Source organism: Ischnura elegans, chromosome 6 (assembly GCF_921293095.1).
Source record: "Ischnura elegans chromosome 6, ioIscEleg1.1, whole genome shotgun sequence".
Lineage (NCBI taxonomy): Eukaryota > Metazoa > Arthropoda > Insecta > Odonata > Coenagrionidae > Ischnura > Ischnura elegans.
Genome location: NC_060251.1, coordinates 102150951 through 102177155, shown reverse-complemented (window position 1 = coordinate 102177155; position 26205 = coordinate 102150951). Strand labels below are relative to the sequence as shown.

Sequence of the window (26205 nt, the reverse complement as noted above, 5' to 3'; positions counted from 1 at the left end):
TATGAACTAGAAGCTTTCGTTTCTAATGTTATCTATATATTATATGACTCCCTAATTTCAGTGTTCATTCTCTGTTTAGGAAATGAAGTAGGTGGCAACGTCACAGCTGTGCTTTCATGTATTATGATGGAATAGTATCGATATTTCAGCTGCATATTTGGAAAAAGCAGAGGGAGGTGATGGTGAATTTGAGGATGGATGGAACAGCTGTGAAAAAGTGAATCTAGCAATAGTGAATCGTGTGGAAAGTGCTGTTGTGTCAGTTATCATTGTTTTCGTATCAGCTGATTTTATTATGTGCTCACTGAAATTTTTGATAGACCCTGAACTGTGCCGATAAACTGAAACTTAATTGTGTGAATAACTTACTTGTCTATAGAGGAATCAATTTGTATTCAATTCCACATGATATATATTGCATTAATGATGTAGTGCATGGATATTCCATTAAACGTTTGTGGTGAATCATATTTGTTCGGAAACTTTATTGGTGTTCGGAGAAATCCTTTGTTTTCAAGCAAGTAATTCAAGTCGACTGCCCGTGTTTATAATTTAGTAAATTTTTAGTTTTAATTGTAGAAGGCAGCGAATAGTGGGGAAAACAATTTCGACTCGTTGCATGTATTTGTATATACTGTCCAATTGAGGAAATGAACGGCTGATCAAAGTATATGGTATTATTATGGTAATATATGGTTTTCATTGAAAGCTATAACTATTAATATATTTGGCGAGTTAGTGTGTTAACACAAGCTTGAAATTTTTCAAGAATCGACCTGATAGCCTACATTGAGGATATTTTTAGTAGCAAGTCAAGTGATGAAATAAAATTATGAATTGTAAATATGAATAAAACACGTAAAATTTGGGCTAATGGTAGTAATTCTTTGCATTAATTGTTATTGTTTTCGTACTGTCGATGAAGCAAGCTTGTGCTTCATATATTAAGCTCGAATGTTAATTCCTAACCAAATCACTTAACTAGTTAAATATTCATCACTTATGCTACTATTATTTAATTAAAATAAAGCTGATATCATTTTATTTTTGGCTATTATTCCATTTTTCAATGCTTGATTAGGTTACTTTAACCTCAGAAAAACAATTCGACATCGCAATGCGCACGTTTTCTGGTTGCAATACCGAATTGCTCGGCATCGAAGACCGCGTAATATTATAGCAAGCCTACCGGTTGCAATTCGCCGTTCATAATAGTAAATAGCAACGGGCCTATGCTATTCTGAGAATTACGTCTTCCGGTGTAGTAAAAACACGAATTGCAACCGTTCGTAATACCAAATAGCATAGGCGTTGCAATACGCTATATTATAGCAACATCGGTTGCAATAATGAAGAATAGCATGATGCTATTCCATCCATAATAGCAGCCCAAGACTAGCCATACTACATATGGTTATACTTCATGGCTAGGAGTGGCGAATTGCAGGCGCATTAGTTTTACCCCATTTGGGTACCCATCCTCGTTGAAATAATTACGAAATAATTTTTAATCGAGATTAAGAAGTTACAATAATTATGTTCGATTAAATAAATATCATTATTGAATTCAAATTTCTGCATTGGTTCTCTTATTTTGAATTCCCCTTTCTGATTTAATTCTGTCTAGACATGGAAAAAGATTTTCATTGATGTGAGGCACCGTGGTTTAGTTTGTTATAGCGCCTGTCTTGAAAACAGGAGATCGTGGCCTCAAATCCCTCTAGTGCGTATCCATTTCTGCCAGTTTTCGTGGTGGTGGTGATTTTGGGGTATGCACTGTGCATTCCAATTTGAAGATCAGAGGTTTACGCACCGCTACCATCCACCGTATTTTCTTGAGAAATGGTATCCATATTGGTTTGAATGTTTGGGATTTGCTATTTGCGGAGCCAATAGCTATAATTAATAGTAGCGGGCGTAACTTGGTGGAAATCCATAATCGCAGGAATAGAAGGATCAACAACTTTGCTATTTCCACATGGTAATTTATTGAGACCGACCATGGTTTCGTTACAGAGTAACATTACCAAGGTGAGTGGTTACAGAGTAACACCTTGATAATGTTACTCTGTAACGAAACCATGGTCGGTCTCAATAAATTACCATGTGGAAATAGCAAAGTTGTTGATCCTTCTATTCCTGCAATAGCTATAAGCCATCTAGTGGTTAACGCTAATCAGGTTTAAGACTCAGGCAGTTTTTAAATGGCGTCCCTTAATTCATTAATAATTAGGTCTATAAATGGATGTTTTTTTTACAATCCCTCTCTCCCATTTCCTCAATTTAATGCCGCACTATCGGCGGCGGTAATCTGCTGGCTGTTGAATTGCAAAACCTTTCCTCGTCATCGTCCTTCTTTGCGGGAAAGGCGTCAGTCATCGGCGTCCGGTATCCTCTGTCGGCGTCACCCTCCAGCCCACTCGCAACCGGGCAGCACATCGCCAAGGATAAGCGGAGGATCAGTGACGCCGATTCGTTGTTGGTCGGTGGCTTTCTACAATCGTGCATTCTATCTAAAAAAAAGGCATCTCTTGAATTACAGTTGTTCGGAAGAGAACTGCATTAGCTAAGGAGACGTTCATGAACAGGAAAGAGCTTATGAGAGGATAGTTTTGTAGGAGTTTGAATAAAAGGATGAAGAAGAGTCTGATCTTGAGTGTTGCACTTTACGGTGCGGAAACATGGAAATTAAGGAAGGAGGGCGAAAGGAAATTGGAGGTATTCGAGATGCGGGTTTGTAGAATAATCGAGAGGGTGAAATGTACGGAGAGGAGGAGAAACGACGAAGTGCTGGAGATGGTGGGTGAGGAGAGGCAGCTTCTAGATGAGATACGAAGGGGACAGAAGGTATAGATGGAGCGCGTAGCGGGGAGGGGATGTTGAAAACAGTGTTAGAGGGTAGAACGTTGGGTAAACGAGGGAGGGGAAGGAAGAGAATAGGATTTTTAAATGGAATGAAAGGGAGTAGGCCTAACTGTTAATTGAAGAGGGAAGGCCATGAAAGAAGGGGAGGCTGCCAGAATATTCCTTAAGTACTCGAAGTGAACCCACCTTAATTAGTAGAATACTTTAATAATAATTTGTCATTTCTTACATTCGATGATGCGATAAATGCTTAATTGGCCGTGTGAACGGCGGAATATTAATTAATTATCATGGAAAACTTTCCTCTGAACCGGGAATGTGACGACATATACATATTTAGCCCTCCAGGCTACTGGTTAGACCACTACACTTGTCGCGTTCCTTAATTCCCATGGAAAATTCCGAGGTACACCTAGCACTATGAAACTCGGTTCGCCATCGCCAAGGCAAACAAGGACCCTGAATATCGCAGTGGTCTTCGCAAGGGTCCAAAATCCAGAGGTCCGTGGTTCGTTTTCCGGTGAACAGAAAGGTTTTTCAATGGTAAATTATGATTTTGATGATGTGTCTTAAGTGGTGTGAAAAATCCACAGAGAAAAAAAATCATTCGCCTTCGAACCCGACCGGAAATCGAGGTATCAGGGATCGAATCCCGGTCAAGGCGAATGATTTTTTTCTCTGTGGATTTTTCGCACAATTTGTGCACTGCGGGTGAATTAGTTAAGTTATCACCGTGGCTAGTCCCGGTATACTTTAATTCGTGTCTTAAGTCTTTAAGATGTTTGTATTCAAGAGAAAACTTGTATTCAAGAGAAGACTAATTGTAATACACCAACCCTTTAGAGGTCACTGAGGCAACTCGCTATCCGAACCATCTCTCACTATTCGTAATAACTCTCGATTCAACAAATTCTCGACTCCTCGTCTCCTCCTCTGTCAGCTACTATCTGAATTACTCCTCTTCCAAATATATATATTGTACCCCAAATCAAAATCGTCCCCCTGAGGAAGCTCTCTTGAATTCCGTTCGAGCACCAGTTGAAACCGAATGGCGTGTGTGCCTTTGTTGTGAAACACACCACTCTCCCTTCCTGACGTGCATGATGTCCCTCAACTCTCGCCCATGCCGTGGTCTCCTCCGCTTGTGCGCATCCTGCTTTTCCTCCGCGGTGACCTGGTGACCGACTCAAGCGTTCGATATGCCTGGCGACGCCGCCGCTGGTGAAAATTCCCCACGCGACAATGGCAGGCCGATATCACAACGGGCAACCAATGGCGCGTAAACAGTGGGTGCGGTGCGTGGGGTAATCTCGGAAGAAATGGATGAAATACAGGTAAAGACGCGCACAAGAGCTGTACTCAGTTGCGAAGCCAGTGGGGAGGGGCACAGGGGGAACGTGCCCCCCAAAACCAATTAATTTTAGCAGAAAAATATTAACCTTTAAAGATAATTTTTTCTACTACACTAATATGTATTAGCAAACCAGCTTCCCGACGTCCTATCAATTGTGCAATTTAAATGTTTAAATAGCAAAAATTTGATTTATAGAGATAAAAAAGTTCACATTTTTCTTATGGGGGGTTCCATTCTCCCTGATTCCCAGGTCGTACCCCCAACACATCGTCCTGGCCCTACAACAATCGAACGTCGTCAAACCTCGAATTCCATATTATCATAGGAAATGGTATCAGCAAAGTTAATTCTTATTAATAGGTTTTATTAAAAATTTCCTCCGAATAACATGTACGGTTACTATTTTCCTAGGAATTTTGGTGGAATACCGTCCTATAACCTCTCGTTCTTTAATCTGCGTCTAGTCCTAATGAAAACCCTACACAACTAATACAGTCTTCACACTCTTTTCTTCCATAAATTTTTGACACTTCTTTTTTTTTCTAACAGACTAAAAGCAATCGTTCAATTTACCGGATCAGTCAGATCTCCTAAATATTTTTCAGCTCTCTAGGCGAACTAACCTAACTATTAGAGCCCTTCCACCAGCCTAGGCACGGCAATAGCTCTTGGTGACTAAAAAAATTATCAAATGAAATATTTTTTTAGGATCGCTAGAAATAATGGCGGAGCTCGTCGACTTATTCCCGTCATATTGGCTGTAAACATTCTTTTCAGCACTGGAGCATCTGGAGCATTCGCTTGCCCCGTATCTGATATGCCAGTGTTTTCCAGAAAGATCTGGTTTCCAGAATATTATGCTGACTGGATTCGGGTGGATGCGACTGTTAAGATTTCACCCAGACTTCAATTTTAGGTCTGGCTGTGTTACTTGTCCAAATACGAATGTGAGCTGCTCGTTAGCTGCCATGTAGAAAGATTCACCTATCCCAAGAATCTACGAACATATTGATTCATAAACAACCACAGGCGGATTTAGGGGCGGGGGCACGGGGGCAAGTCCCCCCCCCCCAGACGCTTAAAAAATAGACCAGATTTTTAATAGGGTTCATCATTACGTCTTTTTGTTTTGTGTATTCCGGAGCCTCATAAATTTAATTTAACATCAACAACTTTCATATCAAAACACAGAGAATAATTTTTACAGTAATTGTTGTATTTTTTTAAATATCAAATATGAGAAGACCTGTCAGACCCTTGTGCCTTCCCCCAGAAAAATCCTGAATCCGCCCCTGTGAGCAACTGATAGTTTAACCAGTTGAATTGATATGATTTCAACTTTTGTAAGCTATACTTTGTGTATTATTCACGAATGGGGTAATGAGACCTTTCGTAATAATCTCTTAACGAATAACACCAAACCGGCTTCAACGCTAGGTTGTCATTTTCATGGGTACAGTCTCTACATGGGAATATTATCCCCTTGAAGAAGGTACGCTATCGTTAAAACAGGTAGACTGTTCTTAAGAATAGTTGAAAAATAATGATTTATTTTTGTAGCCCTTCAGTTAGGAAAGATATCCGCGTGTCCCTGACTTTCCACCAAGGTTTTCCATCCCGAGAAATACGGTCATCCTAAATATATCTTTTTTCATTCTTATGAAGGAGAGATTAGAGCTCTCTATTTAATCGATCAAGAAAGCAGGGTGCTATATACGATCTGATGATAAAGCGGGCACAGGACTTGCTCATTTACAGGCGTTTGTAAGTATAGGCATGTATTTGCGTGATGCATTCAGAAGAGCTATGTTGTGGAAAACTTCATTAGTGAGCTCTGGATCATGAGCGTGTTCTTTTTTTTAAGAAACGTTTTCCTAGCAAGAAAACATGTCAACGTATTTATAAAGTCGAATTTCAGCGGCAGGAAATGCAAATAATGGCATTGAGATAAGACACGGTCTCCGGCGTTACTTTGTGGAACTGCTTCATCATAAAATAAAATTAAATTACTTTGTTCTATTCCACACTTTATTTTAAATAGTACGACCCGGCTTTCTGCGTATCAAGCACTTTTATTTTATTTTATAATGGCATTAAGAGAAAAAAATATTCATAGAAAGTTCCGGTTCGGACTGCTAATCAGAAAATTTTGATGACATGAGGTCTCGCGAAATTGGCTATTTATTCGCTCATAGTGGATCCTTAGCCGAGCTAAATTATTTCGCAAATTTAAATGACGTATAAAACAAAAAAATTAAAAAGATATTCAAGTTTTTCCATGCTCTTGCGTCACCCTTAGGTCACCCTGGTAAGACCATTGTAGTTTTTGGGTATTGAGCGATGTTCACTTTATTTTTGTGCCTATGCAGTTGAGGAAAAAATTTCAATGCATTCCTAACTTTCAAATTCCAGATTTTTCCCGAGACATTCAAATATCCTAGGAAAAGTAGTGAAAAACTTTTGGTTAAGGTGCGTTTGGTGGGGACATGGAGCAGGTAGTCCGAAGATGGGCGTGGTACACTCTCCGTAGGGTCCTTAATCCTCAACCCTCTCCTCGACGCGTTCGCCCTCGCTGGCCCGTTTCTTGGACCCTCCCAGCGGGGGGCCTCCCTCCCGAAAAGTGACCGCTATGACTGCAATTTGGAAATCAATCAATCAATCCAATAATCAAAAAATGACTGTTTGCATAGTACTCCTGTCAATCGTGCGATCAAGTACGTCTTTGAAGCGTGATTCTGCGATGAAAAATAACGATTTTGTTAACTTTGCTAAACACGTGGCTGTGGACCACCGGAAAATGGCAACAGCGCTTTGGAATGGGCAAAGTAGCGGGCTGTTTGAATGAGTTCCGAGCATGATTTTGCCATCTGGTACCGCTCATTTGCACGCCAAGGCTTCAGTTAATTTACCTTCAGTTCCACATAGTCTCCGATTAGATAACCTGCGTCGAGATAAAGAGTCAATTTACGGTAAAATTCTTTACTTCTTGTTAATCTTGTTAGTGTTAATACCTCATCGATAAACTCGAATGGAAATCTCTATAAGACCGCAGACTGAAAAATAAACTTAGCCTAATTGATAAATTCAAGAGACATGTATTTTCTGGCGAAGGTAGACACATCTTACCAACGCCAGCATACTACGTAGATCGAATCATAAAAATAATATATGAGAGATAGACTGTGGAACAGACAGATTCAGAATTTTTTCCACAATTTATAAGAGATGGTACAGACAGCATTAGAAGTCACAAATAGATTACATGAGTTATATTGTAGCTTATAACTTACTTAAACATTAATGCATATTTCTAAATTTGCAATACGGCTCAAAATGCTTGAAAAAATGCTTGACAAATTTATATTGATAAAAGAAGACTATAATGAACAATGTAAAACAATTGACCCAGTATAATTTGGTTTTATTACCTTTTATAAAAACTTATTGAATGGCCGTCGTATCTCACTTTGTCGTCGCCCTTTTCTAGTATTTTTTTTACAAAACCTAATTTACTTAATACCATTTATTTCCCGAATATATTTTATTCCACGATAGATGATTATTGAGGTTTCACATGATCTGCGCTTCCTGAATCCATGTTGACCTCTCATTAAAGTTTTGCGCGTCTAGGTGTTTAATTAATAAGCTGAATACGGTGTGTTCATCTACATCTACATAATAACCTGCCATACACCTCTAAGCTGTTTGGCAGGGGTGATATATCACCAGCATGCAGCACGCATTAAGTTTTACATAGGTTAGTAGGTTACACTAAAAGTCATTTAATCTACTTATGCGTCTATCGCTACCGTTATAATTTCTTATTGATCGTGGAAAAAATCGATCGTTTTACCTTCAACTTCCCGGACTAAGACCATGATGCTCTTGGGTTATTCCGTAACTGCTCTACTAGTGTTTTTCTTTTAAAATTCGTGAATGCATTCCTGAGCGCTTCCTTCGTGGCGGCTTGGGACAACTATATTGTTCATTTATTAACTCAACGATTCAAGATTCAACCCTGGTCTCTGTTACGGTTACTGCTTGGCTGACGATTGAATTCTTTACAGCTATAAATACTCCACCTCCAGCTCGATTCCTCCAGCTAGATGTTTATTCGATCGAAATCTTACCAAGATCCGGGCAACATTGGTTAGTATCAATGTACACTATTGATACTATTGTACTGTTCCGATTAATGCTCAGAATTTCGGCAAAGACGGATTAAGTTCATTGTATGAATTGCTGTCTCATATGCCCATGGAAAAATTATGTTTGTTTTGGAGTTATCCTTTAGACTAGCTAATTTTTTGCTACCTGCTCGAAACCCAAGCTAGTCTTGACCGACTTTCATTAGGCTGAGACTCCAGATCGGAATTTCCGACATCGCCTTCATTCCTGCAACCCTTCCTGTATAATGCAAATTGCACGACATTTTGGATGGTCATTAATGGGGTGCATTTTTTAGCGCTTTAGAGTCCATATCTACAAAGAACTTTGCTGCAATGGCTGAAAGATGACTGAGTAGTAGATGTGAGCATTTATGTGTGACAAATTCAAAGAATACTTGTCAGTGCCATAGTTAACGTATTCTTAAAAAAATTTATTTCCTTTCTCTGGGGAGAATATATAAAGGGCCTCGCAATCACCGTCTAAAACTCACGCAGCCTAACCACCTCTAGGGTGTTTGGCAGGTGGTTTTCATCAATTATTTGCTATAGCGTTATTATTACAACGCTATTTACGAATAATCTTACGAATAATCAGAAAGCCTTAGGGCTAAAATAATGGCCATATTTGCCCATTATTTTTCGTTTGAATTCATTCGATGCCCCCAGAAGAGTTTCCTTTGTATCATTTTTCGATTTTAATAACTGTCCCGCATTTATTTTATTTTCACACAAGAAAGATCTACACGTGTCTTTTTCATTTTTGCGAGAGAAATTAGCTACTTCTCCCTCATTAGACTCCATTTAGAATACGCTGCCAGTGTTCATCTACATCTACATAATACCCTGCGAGCCACCTCTAGGGTGTTTGGCAGGGGGTGATCAATCACCAGCATGCAGCATGCATTTGGACTCCCACATGCACACCACACCGTCCAAAAAACGTCCCGTATAATAACAAACTATACTACTATATGCTGTTAGAAATAGAATAGAAATTCAAAAACATGCTTTAAGTTTTACATAGGTTAGTAGGCTACACTACAAGTCATGCAATCTATTTACGAGGTGTATTGCTGCCGTTATAATCTCTTATTGATCGAGGAAAAAATGACATTCGGAATCTGTCTGTTCTGCAATCTATCTCTCTTATTTTATTTATATGATCTGATCTTCCGTAGTACGTTGGCGTCCGCAAGATATGGTTAACTTCGTCAGAAAAGACACTGCTCTTGAATTTATCTAAAAGGTTTAGTCTATTTTTCAATCTACGGTCCGACAGAGATTCCCATCCGAGTTTATCTAAGAGGTCAGTTACACCAACAAGACTATCGTAACGACCTTTCACATACCTGGCAGCTCTCCTTTGCACGCGTTCTAACTCTGTTATTATGCCTTTTTCATGAGGGTCCCAAACACTGGCAGCGTATTCCAAATGTGGTCTAACGAGGGAAAAGTAGCTAATTTCTCTCACTTTGTCGTCGCACTTTCCTAATATTCTTTTAACAAAACCCATTTTACGATTAGCTTGACCGGTTATTTCTCGAATATGTTTATTCCACGATAGATCATTATTGAGTCTAACCCCTAGATATTTCACGGATTCAATTGCCTTTAACTGGGTGCCCCGAATGATATAGTTACGCTGTAGGGAGTTATTCTTCTTCCAGAAATTCATTACGACGCATTTTTCCAAATTTAATTCTAACTGCCAAGCATCGCACCAAGCTTGGATAGCAGCAAGGTCATTCGTTAGTTCATCTATATCTTTGCTGGAACGGATTTCTCTGTAAACTACAGCGTCGTCTGCAAATAATCGTAACTTACTCTGCACTACTTCCCCAATGTCGTTTATATAAAGAAGGAATAGGAGTGGGCCAATGACACTACCCTGAGGAACGCCAGAAGTGACTCTAACCTCATTGGAGACTGCACCGTCTAATACTACTCTTTGGACGCGGTCGCTCAAAAATTCTCTAATCCAGGAAATGACATCTTCGTCTAGACCATAAGATTTCAGTTTTATCATTAACTTTCCGTGGGATACTTTATCAAATGCCTTTTTGAAATCAAGAAAAATCGCGTCTACTGGAATGTTGTCTTCCCCGGAGACTAAAATATCGTGGGCGAAAAGCGCTAACTGAGTTTCGCACGATCTGCTTTTCCTGAATCCATGTTGAGTTCCCATTAATAAGTTTTGTGCGTCTAGGTGTTTCATTACCGAGCTGACTACGATGTGTTCAAGGACTTTGCAAGAGATGGACGTTAAAGATATCGGCCTGTAATTAGATGGCTGTTCCTTGTCTCCACTCTTAAATATAGGCGTTACATTAGCGATTTTCCAGTCATTAGGTACTTCGTGTTGCTTGATGGATTTACTGAATATTAACTGCAAGTAATGGGCAATTTCTGAGGCTAGTTCTTTATATACGCGAGAAGGGATTTCGTCTGGACCAGGTGATTTATTTGGACTAAGCGATTTCAATATATTTTCTATTCCGAGCGTACTAATGTCAATAGGTGGCATCTTATGTATACAGGGATTGCCATCGGTCTCGGGTGAGTTTTCGGAAGGCTCCGTGAACACGCTCTTAAAGTAGGAATTTAATAAATTGGCTTTATCGTAACTGCTTGTCAACACATCTCCATTGTAGTTTCTCAGCGAACATACGGTAGATCGTTTACCTTGAACTTCCCTTACATATGACCAAAATGCTTTTGGGTTATCCTGTAACTGCTCTACTAGTGTTTTTCTTTTAAAATTCGTGAACACATTCCTGAACGCTTCTTTCGTGGCGGCTTTAGTCATCCTATATTTTTTAATTATTAGCTTGCGTTCATTAGCGGATAAATCCGTGCTGACTTTTTTCATTTTAGCATGACACGCTCTCTGTCGCCTCAATGATTTTCTCACTTCCGCGTCGTACCATCTCGGTTCGCTGCCTTCTTTTACTATTTTACTAGGGATGTAGCTATTTATTCCCGAAGTTACGAGCGAAAGAAAAGCTTTCCAAGTATTCTCTACATTTAACTTTAATACTGATTCTTGAAACTCGGGGAAAGCATTTTTCAGATGACTCTTAAACCCATCAAAATCAGCTCTTTTAAATATGAAAACTTTACGCTCTTTTTTAAAGTTTACAGCGGTATTTAGAGAAAACTTTGCAGTTACTACATTATGGTCACTTATTCCTTCGAAAGTGCCAACGTTTATTACCTGATGTGGTATATTTGTCGCTAATAAATCAAGAATATTTTCTCCTCTGTTTGGTGCGGATGCTATTTGAAACAATGAATTAGATGTAAAAGTGTGTAATAAGGCCTCGCAGATCACTTTATCCCTCCCACCAGGAATGAAGCTATAAGTCTCCCAATCTATAGAAGGTACGTTGAAATCTCCACCCACAATCAAGTTTCTTTCAGGATACTTGGATGCTACGCTGTTTATTTGATTTTGAAAATCCAACGTTGACGCTATATCTGAGTTAGGTGGTCTGTAATACGAACATAATAAAATAGTTTTGAATTTTGGACATTTAATTGAACACCACACAGATTCGACGCTGGTCTCAGTTACCGTTATCGCTTGGCTGACGATAGAATTCTTTACAGCTATAAAAACTCCGCCCCCAACTCGATTAATTCTATCTTTCCGATAAACAGTGAACGATTTTGGGAAGATCTCATTGTCTGAATCATCATCTGTTAGCCAACTTTCTGTTCCAAAAATGACGTTACACTTCGTACTATGAATTAAATGGTGGAATTCGGGAATCTTATTTCTTAAACTACGGCAATTAACCACAGCCACGATTAAAACTTCGGAAGTAGTATTATTGCGATTCGGGAATAATTCTGATTTACTTTTGTCGAATAGACTATTCACAGGCTCTATACCGCTGATAAACGGAAATGCATGTCTTATTGCCTCACTATCAAAATGACTTGAGCCTTGACTGCCTTTGGACGTATTGCTCGACTGACGCTTCTCATGCTTAAATGTAATACCTGAAACGCTGATTTTTCTTTCTACTTCTCTATTCTCATTTCTGGAAGAATTTTTGTCTGTGAAAAGTTTTGAACTTACCCCTTTATTTTTCAACCCACTAATATATCTACACTCTGCCCTACTCTCTACTCTAAAAAAGACCTACAGTGCTCAAATATGCTACTCGCTACACGACTAGCCGACTCGGCCGTGTAATGGACTCCCGAACGGTTCAGAGGGATCCGACACGATCGGATTGCCGGCCTAAGGTCCACGAAGGAGGCTCCGATGTCCGTGCAGAAACGACGCAGCCTCTGGTTTATGCCTTCCACTCGGCTCCAAACCAGAGAACCACGATCGATCCTCGGGACAAGACTACAAATCGAAAGCTCTATGCCGACCCCAATGGTCCCACCCACCCGCTTCACTTCGGCATTCAGATCCCGGAGGGAATCTAGAATTTCCTCAGATCCACGGAAGGTGGCATCATTGACGCCGACATGAGCCACAACCCGCAGTCTGGGATCCTCGTGAAATAGGCTTAAAAAACAGAGTTAGAACGCGTGCAAAGAGGAGCTACCAGTTACGTAAAAAATCATTACGATAGTCTTGGGTGACTGTTGCATACTTCACATACGATGTGGATATGGAAAAGAATGGAGAAGGTAAGAGGGACGGAGAGTAAAAGGAACAACGAAGTGCTGGATATGGTTGGCGAGGAGAGACAGCTTTTAGATGAGGTACGGAGGAGTCAGAATGTATGGATGGAGCGAATACTTAGCGGGGATGTTGAAAATGGTGTTAGAGGGTAGAATGCTAGGGAAACGAGGGGGGAAGGAAAAGAAAAGGATTTTTAGATAGATTAAACGGGAGTAAGCCATACCGTGAATTGAAGAAGGTAGCGCTCGACGGAAAGTAAGGCTTCCAAATCACTTCTTTAGTACTCCATGGAAACCTACCTTAATCGGTAGAATACTATAATAATATATGATAAATTAAAGAGCAGTGTATTTTCCGACGAAGTTAGCCATATATTAAGAGCGCCAATATACTACAGGAAATCAGATTATATAAATAAATTAAGTGAGATAGGCTGTAGACCAGTCTGATTCAGAATATCTTCTTTTCCACGATCAAATAGAGACTATAACGGCAGTGTTAAAACTCACAAAATGATTAGATGACTTGCATTGTTGCTTATGTAGAGCGATGGCTAGGTTCTAAAAACAATTATCTCAAAAATTGCAACCTTTCAGGAGAGCAAAAGAAACTATTCATATTTTTAATTGTACACTGAAATTCAATATCAAAAATACATTTATTATTAAATAATTCCTTTCCTTTCTCTTCCATTCCATTCCTTTCTCTGGGGAGAATATATAAAGGGCCTCATCAAATCAAACATCGGTCAAACGAGATAGAATGTTACGGATAGGAACATGGAACGTCAGATCACTTCGTACCTGCGGTAAGCTAGAGAACTTGAAGGTGGAGATGCGAAGAATGAACCTCGATGTATTAGGCATCAGCGAAATGAAGTGGCCCCAGGAAGGAGACTTTTGGAGTGGAAGCTACAGAATGATACACACGGGATCGCAAAATGGTAATGCTGGAGTAGGCATAATGCTCAGAAAGAGCGCCGGGATGCGTGTTAAAAGCTACCTCCAGTTTAATGAAAGGATAGTAATGGTGAAGATAGATACTAAACCCGTAGCTACTGTAGTGGTACAGGTTTACATGCCTATGTCAGATTATGAAGACGAAGAAGTAGAAGATGTCTACCAAGATATAGCGGAAGTTATCAAGCAGGTAAGAGGGGAAGAAAATCTTATTATTTTAGGTGACTGGAACGCCGTCGTCGGCGAAGGTCAAGACGGAATAATAACTGGGAAATATGGGTTGGGTAACCGAAATGAAAGAGGAGAAAGGCTACTTGAATTCTGCACGGAGCACAGGCTAGTGGTTGCCAACACTTTATTCAAAAATCCCCTGCGAAGAAGATACACGTGGAAGATGCCAGGAGACCTTAGAAGATTCCAAATCGACTACATTCTAGTGAAACAAAGATTCAGGAACCAGGTGAAGGACTGCAAAAGCTATCCAGGGGCAGATATCGATAGTGACCATAACCTAGTTATGATGAAATGCCACCTTAAATTTAAAAAGTTGAAGAAAGCCGTGAAAAACATATGGCAGGTTGAAAAATTGAGGGAGGTTCAGCATCAACTGGCTTTTAAAGAGGCTGTAGAAAATAAAATAGGGGAGGATCCGACCAACAAACCAATGGAAGAGAGTTGGAAAACCATTAGAAGTGGTCTGCAGGCGGCAGCTGAGGAAGTTCTAGGTAAAAGAAGAGTCGTTATGAAAAAACCATGGATCACGCAGGAAGTATTAGATCTCATTGAAGAAAGAAGAAAATACAAGGTTGCGAAAACAGAGGAAGGACAGAATCGTTACAAGAGGATAAGGAACGTAATGTGTCGTAAAGCGCGGAAGGCTAGAGAAACGTGGATGAAAAGCATTTGCGAAGACGTGCAAAACAATCTTAAACATGGAAAAGTAGAGGCCGCTTATAGGATAGTGAGGAACCACTTTAAGGAAAGGGGCGTAAGATGTAATACCCTTAGGGATAAAAACGGAGAACTATTGATTGAAAACGAAGAAAAAGGGAAGAGATGGAAGGAATATCTGGAAGATTTGTACAAAGGAAGTCGCCTCAGAACGAATGCTATCGAAAACGAGAGGGAAGTGGATGCCGATGACATGGGAGCCCCAATTTTAAGATCGGAATTTGATGCGGCTGTAAGATACCTCAGGATAAATAAAGCGTCTGGCATTGATGACATTCCTGCAGAACTAATCAAAAATTCAGGAGAGAAGACGTTGAACCAGCTATATAAAATCATTAGTGAAATTTATACGACAGGTGAGATACCAAAGGATTTCGAGAGGAACATTATAATCCCTATTCCTAAGAAGAAACGAGCGGAGAAGTGCGAAGATTTTAGGACCATAAGCCTTACCACACATGCATCAAAGATACTGACAAGGATCATCTATAGAAGAATAGAACGAAAAGCAGAAGAGTACTTGGACGAGGACCAATTTGGATTCAGAAAAAACAAAGGCACAAGGGAAGCAATATTGGCCCTAAGACTGCTCATAGAAAAGAGAATGGAAAAGAACAAGCCAACATTCGTTGCGTTTGCGGACTTAGAGAAAGCATTTGATAACGTGGATTGGAGCACAATGCTTGGAATCCTAAAGGAAATTGGGGTTCTTTATAATGACAGAAGAATCATCCACAGTTTATACAAAAACCAAGTAGCCGTGATAAAATCAGGGCCCAGCTGTGAAGAAGCAAGAATTAAGAAAGGAGTGCGACAAGGCTGTACATTGTCACCCGTAATTTTCAACGTTTACATTGAAAAAGCCATTAAAGAAATCAAAGAAAAGGCATGGGGAGTGAATATCCATGGAGAAAAAATAAGCATGCTAAGATTTGCCGATGACATAGCCGTTATAGCAGAAACAGAGAAGGATTTGAAAAATATTCTGCTTAATATGGGTAGGGTAATGAGTAGATATCAACTGAAAATAAGCACGAAGAAAACCAAGGTCTTAGTATGCAGCAGAAGAGAAGAAGTCAAGTCCAACATTAAAATAGGGAGGCAAAAACTGATAGAAGTGGATGAATTCTGTTATTTGGGAAGCAAGATAACTAGTGACGGGAGAAGCAAGAAAGAAATTATCAGCAGAATAGCCCAGGCGAAGAGAGCATTCCACCAAAAGAGAGACCTGCTTACAGCGGGAAACTTAAATATGGATGTAAAGAAACAATTTATAAGAACCTACATCTGGAGTATGCTCCTATACGGAAGTGAGGCATGGACAATGACCGCAGCGGAGAAAGCAATGATAGAGGCCTTTGAAATGTGGTGCTACAGAAGAATGATGAAAATCAAATGGATCGACCGAGTTAGTAACGAGGAAGTCCTAAGAAGGGTAGGAGAGAAGAGAAGCCTCATGAAAACCTTAATAAGAAGACGGAACAACCTTATAGGCCACATCTTGAGACATGATGGCCTGATGAAGACAATCGTCGAAGGACAGGTGGAAGGCAAGAATGGAAAAGGAAGACCTCGAACAAAATATATGGAACAAGTAAAGAGAGATGTGAAAGAGAAGAAATACGTAGGAGTGAAAAGATTAGTTGATAGGAGAACTGAGTGGAGAGCTGCGTCAAACCAATCCTAGGATTGTTGACCAGTGATGATGATGATGATTAAATAATAAATTCAACAACGATTTCAGAAGGGAACTTAGGAAGCAGAGAAATTTATACAACATGTACAGAAAGTCCATTATGTCATGTAATAAATTGAAGGAACTTGAAGCTAAAGAAAATTACGCTCCACAACGCTCAATAACTAAGGAGTTAGATCCACAAATCACTCCTTACTAAGAGATAATATCAAGAAGTCACTATCAGAAGGAAAGTTATCGCTAGACTGGAACATTGCAAGCGTTACACCCATATTTAAAAAGGGAAACAGACATGACCCAGGCAACTACCGTCCAATTTCAATAACATCGATCATAGGCAAGATACTTGAGCATATCGTCGTTAGCAATATCATGACTTTCTCGGACAGACGTAACTTCCTCCATGACTGTCAGCACGGATTCAGAAAAGGTAGATCATGCGAAACACAGCTCGCGCTATTTCATAACGATATTCTAAAATCTGGTGAATCGAAAAGACAAGTTGACGCATTTTTTCTAGATTTTAACTTAATCTGAACAAATGCATGTCGGTACATTTCTTGCGGAATTTGACCAACTATAACCATTTTTATACTGTGCATGGTATTAACCTAGAGACAACAGACGAATTGAAGTACCTGCGAGTTACCATAACCTTGAACCTCTCGTGGGGAACACGTTTAAGGAATATCTGAGGCATGGCCCGGAAGACATTAGGATTCGTCAAGCGTATTGTGGGAATATTTTCGGATGAGCAAGTGAAAGAAAGGCGCTATTTCGCAATGGTACGTCCGAATATTGAATATGCAGCGAGTGTATGGGATCCGGTACCGAGAGACTTAATCCGCGAAGTGAATAAAATACAAAGGAAGGCTGCGCATTTCGTCAAAAACTGCTACGGACGTACAGACAGCGTTTCGCAGATGTTAAGCGAATTAGGCTGGGAGCCGCTGGAGACTCATGCGCTGCGCACTAAGCTTAGATTGCTTGAACAATTGAGAATAGATGTCTTTAAGGGCGACACGTAGAACAAAATATCAAAGACAAACTATGTTTCCAGGCCCGATAGAAGCGATAAATTAAAAGAGATATTTTGCCGAACGGATAGATATAGGAATTCGTTTTTCCCCCGGACCATAAAAGACTTAAATAAATGCTAGTCACAACTTTGTAGAGCACTTCATTTTTTATACGTAGACGGCTGGTATCCTGACACCCCATTCCACACGCCTTTTAGGCAGCTTGCGGGGTATTATGTAGATGTAGATGAACCATGAGGTATGAAATATGTGCCTTGTGGTCAATAATAACAGTCTCAGTTCTAATTTCGCACTCGCTGCCAAGAGGTCAAGGTTGTTGTTACCCCTGGTAGGTGTATTCTGCATAATAATATAATACGTAAAGGGACTCGCAGTCACCGTCTAAAATTCACACAACCTATCCACCTTTCGGGTATTTTTCGACTTTTTGAAGTTGTTCGACTGCTCTAACCCTTCAATATGCGACTTAGGGAATAATTGACTCTTTATCTCGACGCAGGTTATCTAATCGGAGACTATGTGGAACTGAAGGTAAATTAACTGAAGCCTTGGCGTGCAAATGAGCGGTACCAGATGGCAAAATCATGCTCGGAACTCATTCAAACAGCCCGCTACTTTGCCCATTCCAAAGCGCTGTTGCCATTTTCCGGTGGTCCACAGCCACGTGTTTAGCAAAGTTAACAAAATCGTTATTTTTCATCGCAGAATCACGCTTCAAAGACGTACTTGATCGCATGATTGACAGGAGTACTATGCAAACAGTCATTTTTTATTATTGGATTGATTGATTGATTTCCAAATTGCAGTCATAGCGGTCACTTTTCGGGAGGGAGGCCCCCCGCTGGGAGGGTCCAAGAAACGGGCCAGCGAGGGCGAACGCGTCGAGGAGAGGGTTGAGGATTAAGGACCCTACGGAGGGTGTACCACGCCCATCTTCGGACTACCTGCTCCATGTCCCCACCAAACGCACCTTAACCAAACTTTTTTATGTTATACGTATTAAATAGCGTATGTTATTTTTTAAAATCCCCGGTTCCGTATTCATTTCCTAGCTAAGTGTAAATGTCTTCATCGCCATTAATTTAGCAATAAATTCAGGCTCAATTTTAGATTTCTTAGGACGTTACTTTTTGAAGAACCAAAGATTTTAAAGCTTGATGAAATTTGTCGCTCAAATGTTTTTGAAAGAAATGAATTATGAATTTGCCTAAACCATTTATACTGTTTACTAATTATTGAATTCTAGCGTTTACCCTATTTTCTGCGTGCAATTAAACACTGCAACGTAAAAAAGCGTCCTTCTTACAGCGATAAAAAATTCCATGTACCTAATATATGAAATAAAAGAAAAATCAACAAAAATGAACTGGCCGTGTCAGAAAAAGTGTACTCGGGTGAGACTACAGATCCAATATTCATTCTATTCCTAGGCTAGTTACACAAAATTGCCGCTTTAGTCGTATCATTTTATTGCTGCGCTAAAATCCAATCTCCCGGATTGGGTTAAAAATTATAGCGATGGATGAACCTATGACCTGCACATTACATCCACATACAAGCCTATGACATGCACACACACACACAAGTAAGGATAATGCCCTCCATTATAAATGGCCAGTAAAAATGTTAGGCACCGGCGAGATTCGAACTCACGATCTCCTGTTTACTAGACAGGCGCTTTAACCAACTAAGCCACGGCGCCACATGGGGTGTAGAGTTTTTGTAACAGGGAGAATCCAATAAGATGATCAAGGAGAAGAAATTTCTCTTCTTCGAAAGAGAGAAGTGCTAAGAGCTTTGGCTAGCAATAAGAGTTTGAAGTAGGCATTCACCTTTATGAAACTCTGCCGAGAGAATAGCCGCTTAAATTCCAAAGCCTACGCATGTTATGACCCTTATAAACGGCTTATATCACATACTATGTGGTGGAGTTGGAGTTGGTAAAAGACATGCGCAAAGGTAAGATACCGCTTGGTATAAATTTGAGCAGAATGGATTATTTCTTTAATATCGTCATGAACAATAAAAAGTTATGGTACTTTTTCACACGATTTATTCAAGACGACCGGTTTCGTCGCAGAGGCGACATCATCAGGTACAGATACCGTTATATTAACAGCTATTTTGTTGTTGTTTATCTGGTTGCTATTACGCGTTGGTAGGGGAGGGTTGCGGCAGGGCACGTTGGGGTTGGAGCCGGTCGTGTGAAAAAGTACCATAACTTTTTATTGTTCAGAATGGATTTTCACAAAGTAAAGCCAGATACAATCGAGTTTAATATCGTTATGTTGAATCTAATGAAGAATGCCTTCTTTGTGAAAGAATATTGTTATATTTTGTCTCACAATTATTGAAACTAGGTCACAAATAGCCTTGTTATATGCAAAATATTTTAGAAAAAAAACTTTTTATAACTTTGGAAACTTGTATGCGTGCTAACATTCAAATAGAAGTGTCTTTCTTTCAAGTGTTCTGAACGTATAACTTGCTTCCGGCTGTCATTTGAAAATGAATTGAAGGTAATTTGATTTTACATTTTAATAACGTAATTAATGCTTTTGTAGTCCAAATGTGAATTTATAAAAAATGTCAGATAAGTCTGAATGCATGGAAATACACTACTGAAATGGTGATTTTTCGAGAATCACCGTATATGCGCTACCGAGAGTTTTCCAAGTTTGCGTTCACATCGCGTGCATGCCACATTGAGAGTTAAGCTGCTAATCCCTGGGGAAATTTCTTGAATAGCGTATTTCTGTCCACACAAAAAATACACCAAATTTTACATTTTTCATAAGCTCTCGTGGCTTACAAATTCGAAACTACCGATCTCGTCGTGGATTTACCACGGAGACATTTTTATTAGACATACAGGGTAGTTAGGGCTGTTTCAGCTTCTTAAGGCCTTTTTACACGATACATTAACACGCAAAAGTTAATGTCTGTTTACGTGAATGATTTTTGTGGACCGTGACGAACATGTACGAATGCATGAACCAAATTAGAACAGGTTCTATTTTCCGTTCATGCGTTCGCACAAATTGAGTGGTTATGCAGTGCGTTTTCGTGTTCATTCTCGCGTTCATATATTTAGTCATTAACTGGTAAGGGTTAATAAACCGTGTAAACAGGCCTTTAGAATATTTTTTAGCTTCTTCGCCCAATACTGAGATAGTAATTGGCGTTACTATTCAATAAAAATTCCTGGAAATTACATTAGGTCAGTGTTTGGAACTTAGAAATTTTAAGTGGTTAGTTGCGGTCGTCCATTCAAGCGGTGTTATCCTCGTGAGGAAGTTTTTCGTATTAAGGATGAGGACTGAGAGAAGAGATCGGCGCGGCCCCCCTACCCTGAATGTGTGAAATGCCACACGTCAGTGGCTTAGACTGGGTTTTGCTCTACCCTCGCCTATCTCAAATAACCCTGGAGTCAAATCGCTAAGTAAGTTTAGAGACCGTAATGGCGTGGCTGGTAACGAAGAAGAATTATGGACTAAGTAACACATTATTTGAACCGGTGAATGACGATATGGTTAACGAGAATCTGGTAAATACGAAAACATGGCTGATAAGCGTTGGCGTTTGCAATATAGTGATAGAAGTCTCTAGAAAAATGTACAAATATTTCTTCTTTACCCCCGGGAACGGCATAAAATAAGTCTTGTATTAATAGAAGAAATAAGATTTCATGGGCTTGTAATCGAGCCCAAGAATTTCACTTTCCCGCAGCAGTGTGCAAGAAAAGATAATCAAACTCTTTTGATGGTGTAGACATGCAAGCCCAATAGCCATATAATAATCGAAAACCAATGTGAGACCATCATGTAATTTATTCAATAAAGGTTTTGTCGGTGAAAATCGATACCGCAAATTTAAAAAAATATAACTTACCTCATTTTTTCGAGGTGAAATTTATTCTGATGCAGATCAATCGAAGGAGTATTTTCAATCCCTTTTTCCTTTCAAATATTGAAGATTCAGGCTTTACTCCTTGTTGGTCCCAAAAATTTTATTTACTTTATTCCCTCACTTTATGAAGTAGGTAACTAAATGAAAATCGGTTACATCTCTAACTAAATACTCTTCTTCTCGAGACGAAATAGGTTGTGTAAAGATTTCTTAGATTTCAATATTTTACCCATAGTCGTAAAGTCGTAGTTTAGTAATCACATTGGTGAGTCCTTGAAAAGATCGATAAGAAAAAATTCTGCTCAAACGTGCGTATCCATAATTTCATATCGCCTTTTAGTTCCAGACGTGCATTGTTCAATTCAGTACAGGAATCAAAGTTCTCTTATGGCATACAAATAATACTCAAATAGTCAGAATAAGCGATGAAAATCCATTTTAATAGACTGGGCTTCTCCCCGGGTCAATTCGCGGTGTAAGGATATAATTTTCTGTTTCCGAAGGCTTCACTCAGGCTTTGACCTAGAACCTAGAACCTCCGATCTGTAGTCCAACGCTCTCCCCTCTTGGCCGCCGTGCTCCCAGCGAGATATTCAGTGATTCAAGGATGAGGTTGATTGTTTTGAGTGTAAGGTTCAACCCAGACTTATCCACAGGAGACAGTAAGCTGAATGAATGAAAACTCTAACACCCATCCTTTAGTAATTATTTCACTTCAACTATTCTGTCCTGAATACACTGCCACCCCTGTTATTAGGCGATCAGAATAGTGCGGTGGCTATTATGTCGCCTTTCCACCTTGCAGGTCCAGGTTCAAGTACCGCCGGTGGCGGATATATTTTCACTGAATCCTCAATCCTCGCTTGAGAGAATAGCACTCGGTCCGTCGGTTAAGCTTCGGTTCTCTTTCCGCCTTTCATTAAGAGCAGGCTAATTTCGACTTCGGGTTTCTAACCACCCTTCCCTCATATCTCAAATGACCTCATCTGTTGGTCACCTTCTTCAAATGCCATACCATACTGCTCTATGTGCGAAGCAACGTTGAACTGCCGCGAGAAAAAATTCCCATGGACCGGGAATCGAACCACGGACCTTTGGCTTTCCAGTCCACTGCGTAGACCACTTCGGTGTCCAGGTTCCTGGATTCCCATGGAAATTGTATAGAGGGTCGTGGTACTACTAGATGTTACGCCGTCGCGGTCCATCAAGGATGGCAGCGTGAAGGAGAAAGGACTTCAATGAAGACAAAAAAGGTTGAGAGCCTCAAACCTGCGCTAAAGCCGCGAATGGCGATACCTGTACTATATCGAACCTGCCGCGTGATATACATAAATAGCCAAGGGCACGGATATTACAGAAGAGGATCCTCAAGTTGGCCTCATAATGTGTTGTCGCCCACCGCGCATTAAAAGGGGTTTACAGAAGTCGTCACTCGCGTCGCTGACGGACAAATTGATCCGAGTTTCACGGGGAAATTTATTTATTTATTTCCTCACCTCCGAAAACAGCACTTTTCGGCCATTGCATCGGTTTTTACTAACATTTATTATTATGACATTAAACACCCATGCCCTGGATAAGGGTAACTTACCGAACTTACTCGAACCCGCGACCTTTAGTTTGGCAGGCGAGGACTGCACCCCGCCGCCACCGAGGCCGGCGAGGTGCTCGGTATAATAGGGTAGTTTCCTTCATCAAAGAAAACGAAAGGCATTGATTGCGATTCTTTACCCACCATTAGTGTATTCATGATATACAAATTATTTGGTCTTAGAAATACCGGTTTAGACGAATGGCAATGGTCAATTTTATTCTCATTTGAAAAAGGCCAGATTGGCGCCCATGCGATGCCACTCCACGTGACGTCACAGGGACCTAGTTTCTATACGAGTAGGTAGGAGTTTTACATCGTCTGAGATTACCAATGCATGCATGAGGCACAGAGCTCAGGTAAACATGTCTTAATAATCACTTATTAAAACTGGCTAAGGTCGGAAAGTTTTCTTCGCTTGATAAGGTATTAATAATCCTTATTTAAGTGAAGCGCTATCAGCTAGCATGGTACTCTGCTACTTGCTAGCATCCTGCGTCGTATCAGCCCTCAGAGTCTCGCCCCAAGGTCACCTCACTTGCGGCAGCGGGAACCAGAACGACGTCACACGGAGTTTTTCCCGGCATTCATACCTTCCGTCACGTTTTCGCGCGCTTGAAAATTTTCACTTTTCATTTAATCGCGAAAAATAGATGTCGTCATTTAAAAATCTAAAAGCGTGAAATGCGTACTCCAGGAGTAATAATATTTCGATTTAGGCAATAAAAAAATAATAGGAAACCACCCAATTAGGGGTACCAACAGAAATTTACATTCATGATGATGTGATTTATCGAATTCATAGCTCTTCAATGCTATTCTTCTCATTTGTAAAGACCTGCTGCCAAAAATTGGAAAAAAGTGATCACATTACGCTAATCACCGCGTCGCAGACATTTTTGAAAGCAGATTAAAGTGCGATCGAAGTGGCAACAGAAATCAGCCTTCAATGGGGTGGAATCGGGCATCCACTATGCAGTACCCTTGGCCACGAGAAAAAATTCCCCCGGACCGGGAATAAGTAATTGAAAGTATGTGTTTTCTCACCGAAGGAAAATGACGAGGCGTTGGGCGATGGCTAAATGGCAGAGGTGTTCACTCCTTTGTCGCTGGCGGTGATCTGCTACTCAGCGACTCGCTCCCCTAAATTATTTCCCCTCAGGCCATTGACCTGTTTCACTCCTTGACCCGGATTCCGCGCCGGTCGATGCTGCCGCGCTATGCCCGGGTACACACACCTATCCATCGGCGGAATTGCTCCTTTAATAATACGCACCCCCACGAGGTGTTCACAAGCGCAAACACATATTGCTCTATCCATTTCAAGTGCGACGTCTCTCCAACCACGTATTATGCTGCTCGAAATGGAGTTGGTCAAAGACAAGTCCTTCCATGTTGACATGGACAGTTCTCCCATCACTTCATGCATACAAAATTGAAATTTTTGGAAAGGAATGCGCAACATTGTAAAGAATGGGGAACTCCTGGACTTGTGCAAGAGAAAACGATCATGTCATTCATTTATTCGAAGAAACAGTCGCAGGATTACCGGCATTCACTACTATTTAATGTACTAAAGGCTTAATAGTTTCTGGTTATCGTATTGAACTGCCAAGCTGAAACAGCAAGTATAAAGCAACTGTAAGAATATCAGGAAGATAATTATGTTGCCTAAGGAAGCGTTTATGAAAAGGGAAAGAGTTAATGAGAATAAAATCCGAAGATCCATCATGCGACAGTTTTCCCATCACTTATTATCCTGGTGGAATTGGAGTTGGTAAAAGAGTTGTGCAAAGGAACCATTCTTCCATCCTGTTATTGAGGTTGGTTGTGTTTAGGAGTGAGCAAGCACGATCCTGATCTGAAACCTGAATGGCATGAAAAATTGTGAGAATCCCACTGAGGGGGAAGAATGCCTTGAAAGAGATTCGAACCGGGGTCTTCCGACTTCGCTACCAATTCCGATGAAGATGACTTAAGTAGTTTAAGTGGTAAAATACGTGGCACGAATTCGAGTGGCACTGATGTTGAAAAATTACTTACCCTGTGAGGTATTCAAACCGGAATCTTCCGATTCGGAAGACCCCCGGTTTGAACCCCGTCTCAGGAGACCGGGGTACAAATCCTGACTTGGAAGATCCCATTTCAAATTCCAACAAGGTAAATGATTTTTTTTCTTCTGTGAATTTTCGCACTTCAACATGCAGTTGCGGGTGACGGGCGAACGTAAAGGCACAGCACTGATTAGGCCGCGGTTACGCCATTGATTTTAATGTCAATGAAACGTTTATTCTCCAACTCACGAGTCCAGAACTTGCAATCCCCTTCAGAGGCTATTATGCACCACCCCGAAAACAATGATTTTAATAATTTCATTTATTGATACTTTTAAATCCGCTGGCAGTTCTGCGGCTGTTTCCTTTAATAAATGAATGATATTATCGTTTTCTCTTTCACAAGTGTAGGAGTACCCATCCATTTTTATGATGTGCTATCCCTTTCAAAAACTATAAGTTTGTACGCATTGTTTAATTTTATTTTCAAATCCTCCCAAAATTTTCACTCAAAAATTTTGGAAATGGGATAACTTCCACCACTTTTCCTCCCAGTGGGGAGCCCTCCGCAAGTTCAGGAATCATTTGAACAACTATTTAACATACTAAACGAATAAGAGTTTTTTGCCTTCGCATCAAACGGATAAATGGAAGCAGTAGTCAGGATATCAGGAAGATAATTGCGTTCCTAAAGCGTTTATGGAAAGGGGAAGGTTAATAAGAGGTTATGTTAAAGTGTTAATAATAACTATGTGAAGAGTCTGATCTCGAATGGGAGTAATGATTGAAGAGAAGAATATGGCATTCATGTGGTCACGAGAAGATCAAAATAATGCGGTTTTGAATCTGATCCGGATTTCCGCCCTTTAATGGTATAAGAACTTGGATGCTGAGGAAAGTGGGCGAGAGAAGACTGGAGGCGTTCGAGGTGTGGGTGTAGAGGAGAATGGAGAAGGTGAAGTGGTCGGCGAG

General features: G+C 40.3%; 1 protein-coding gene and 1 non-coding gene across 2 annotated transcripts in view; one reads left to right on the top strand and one right to left on the bottom strand.

The window, feature by feature from the left end:
- Nucleotides 1-26205, top strand: part of LOC124161274 (E3 ubiquitin-protein ligase MARCHF8-like) — a 125682-nt gene that overhangs the window by 39991 nt on the left and 59486 nt on the right. The window lies entirely within an intron of this gene.
- On the bottom strand, nucleotides 19308-19381 carry Trnat-agu. Its single transcript has one exon. It is a non-coding gene; the product is annotated as a tRNA-Thr (tRNA).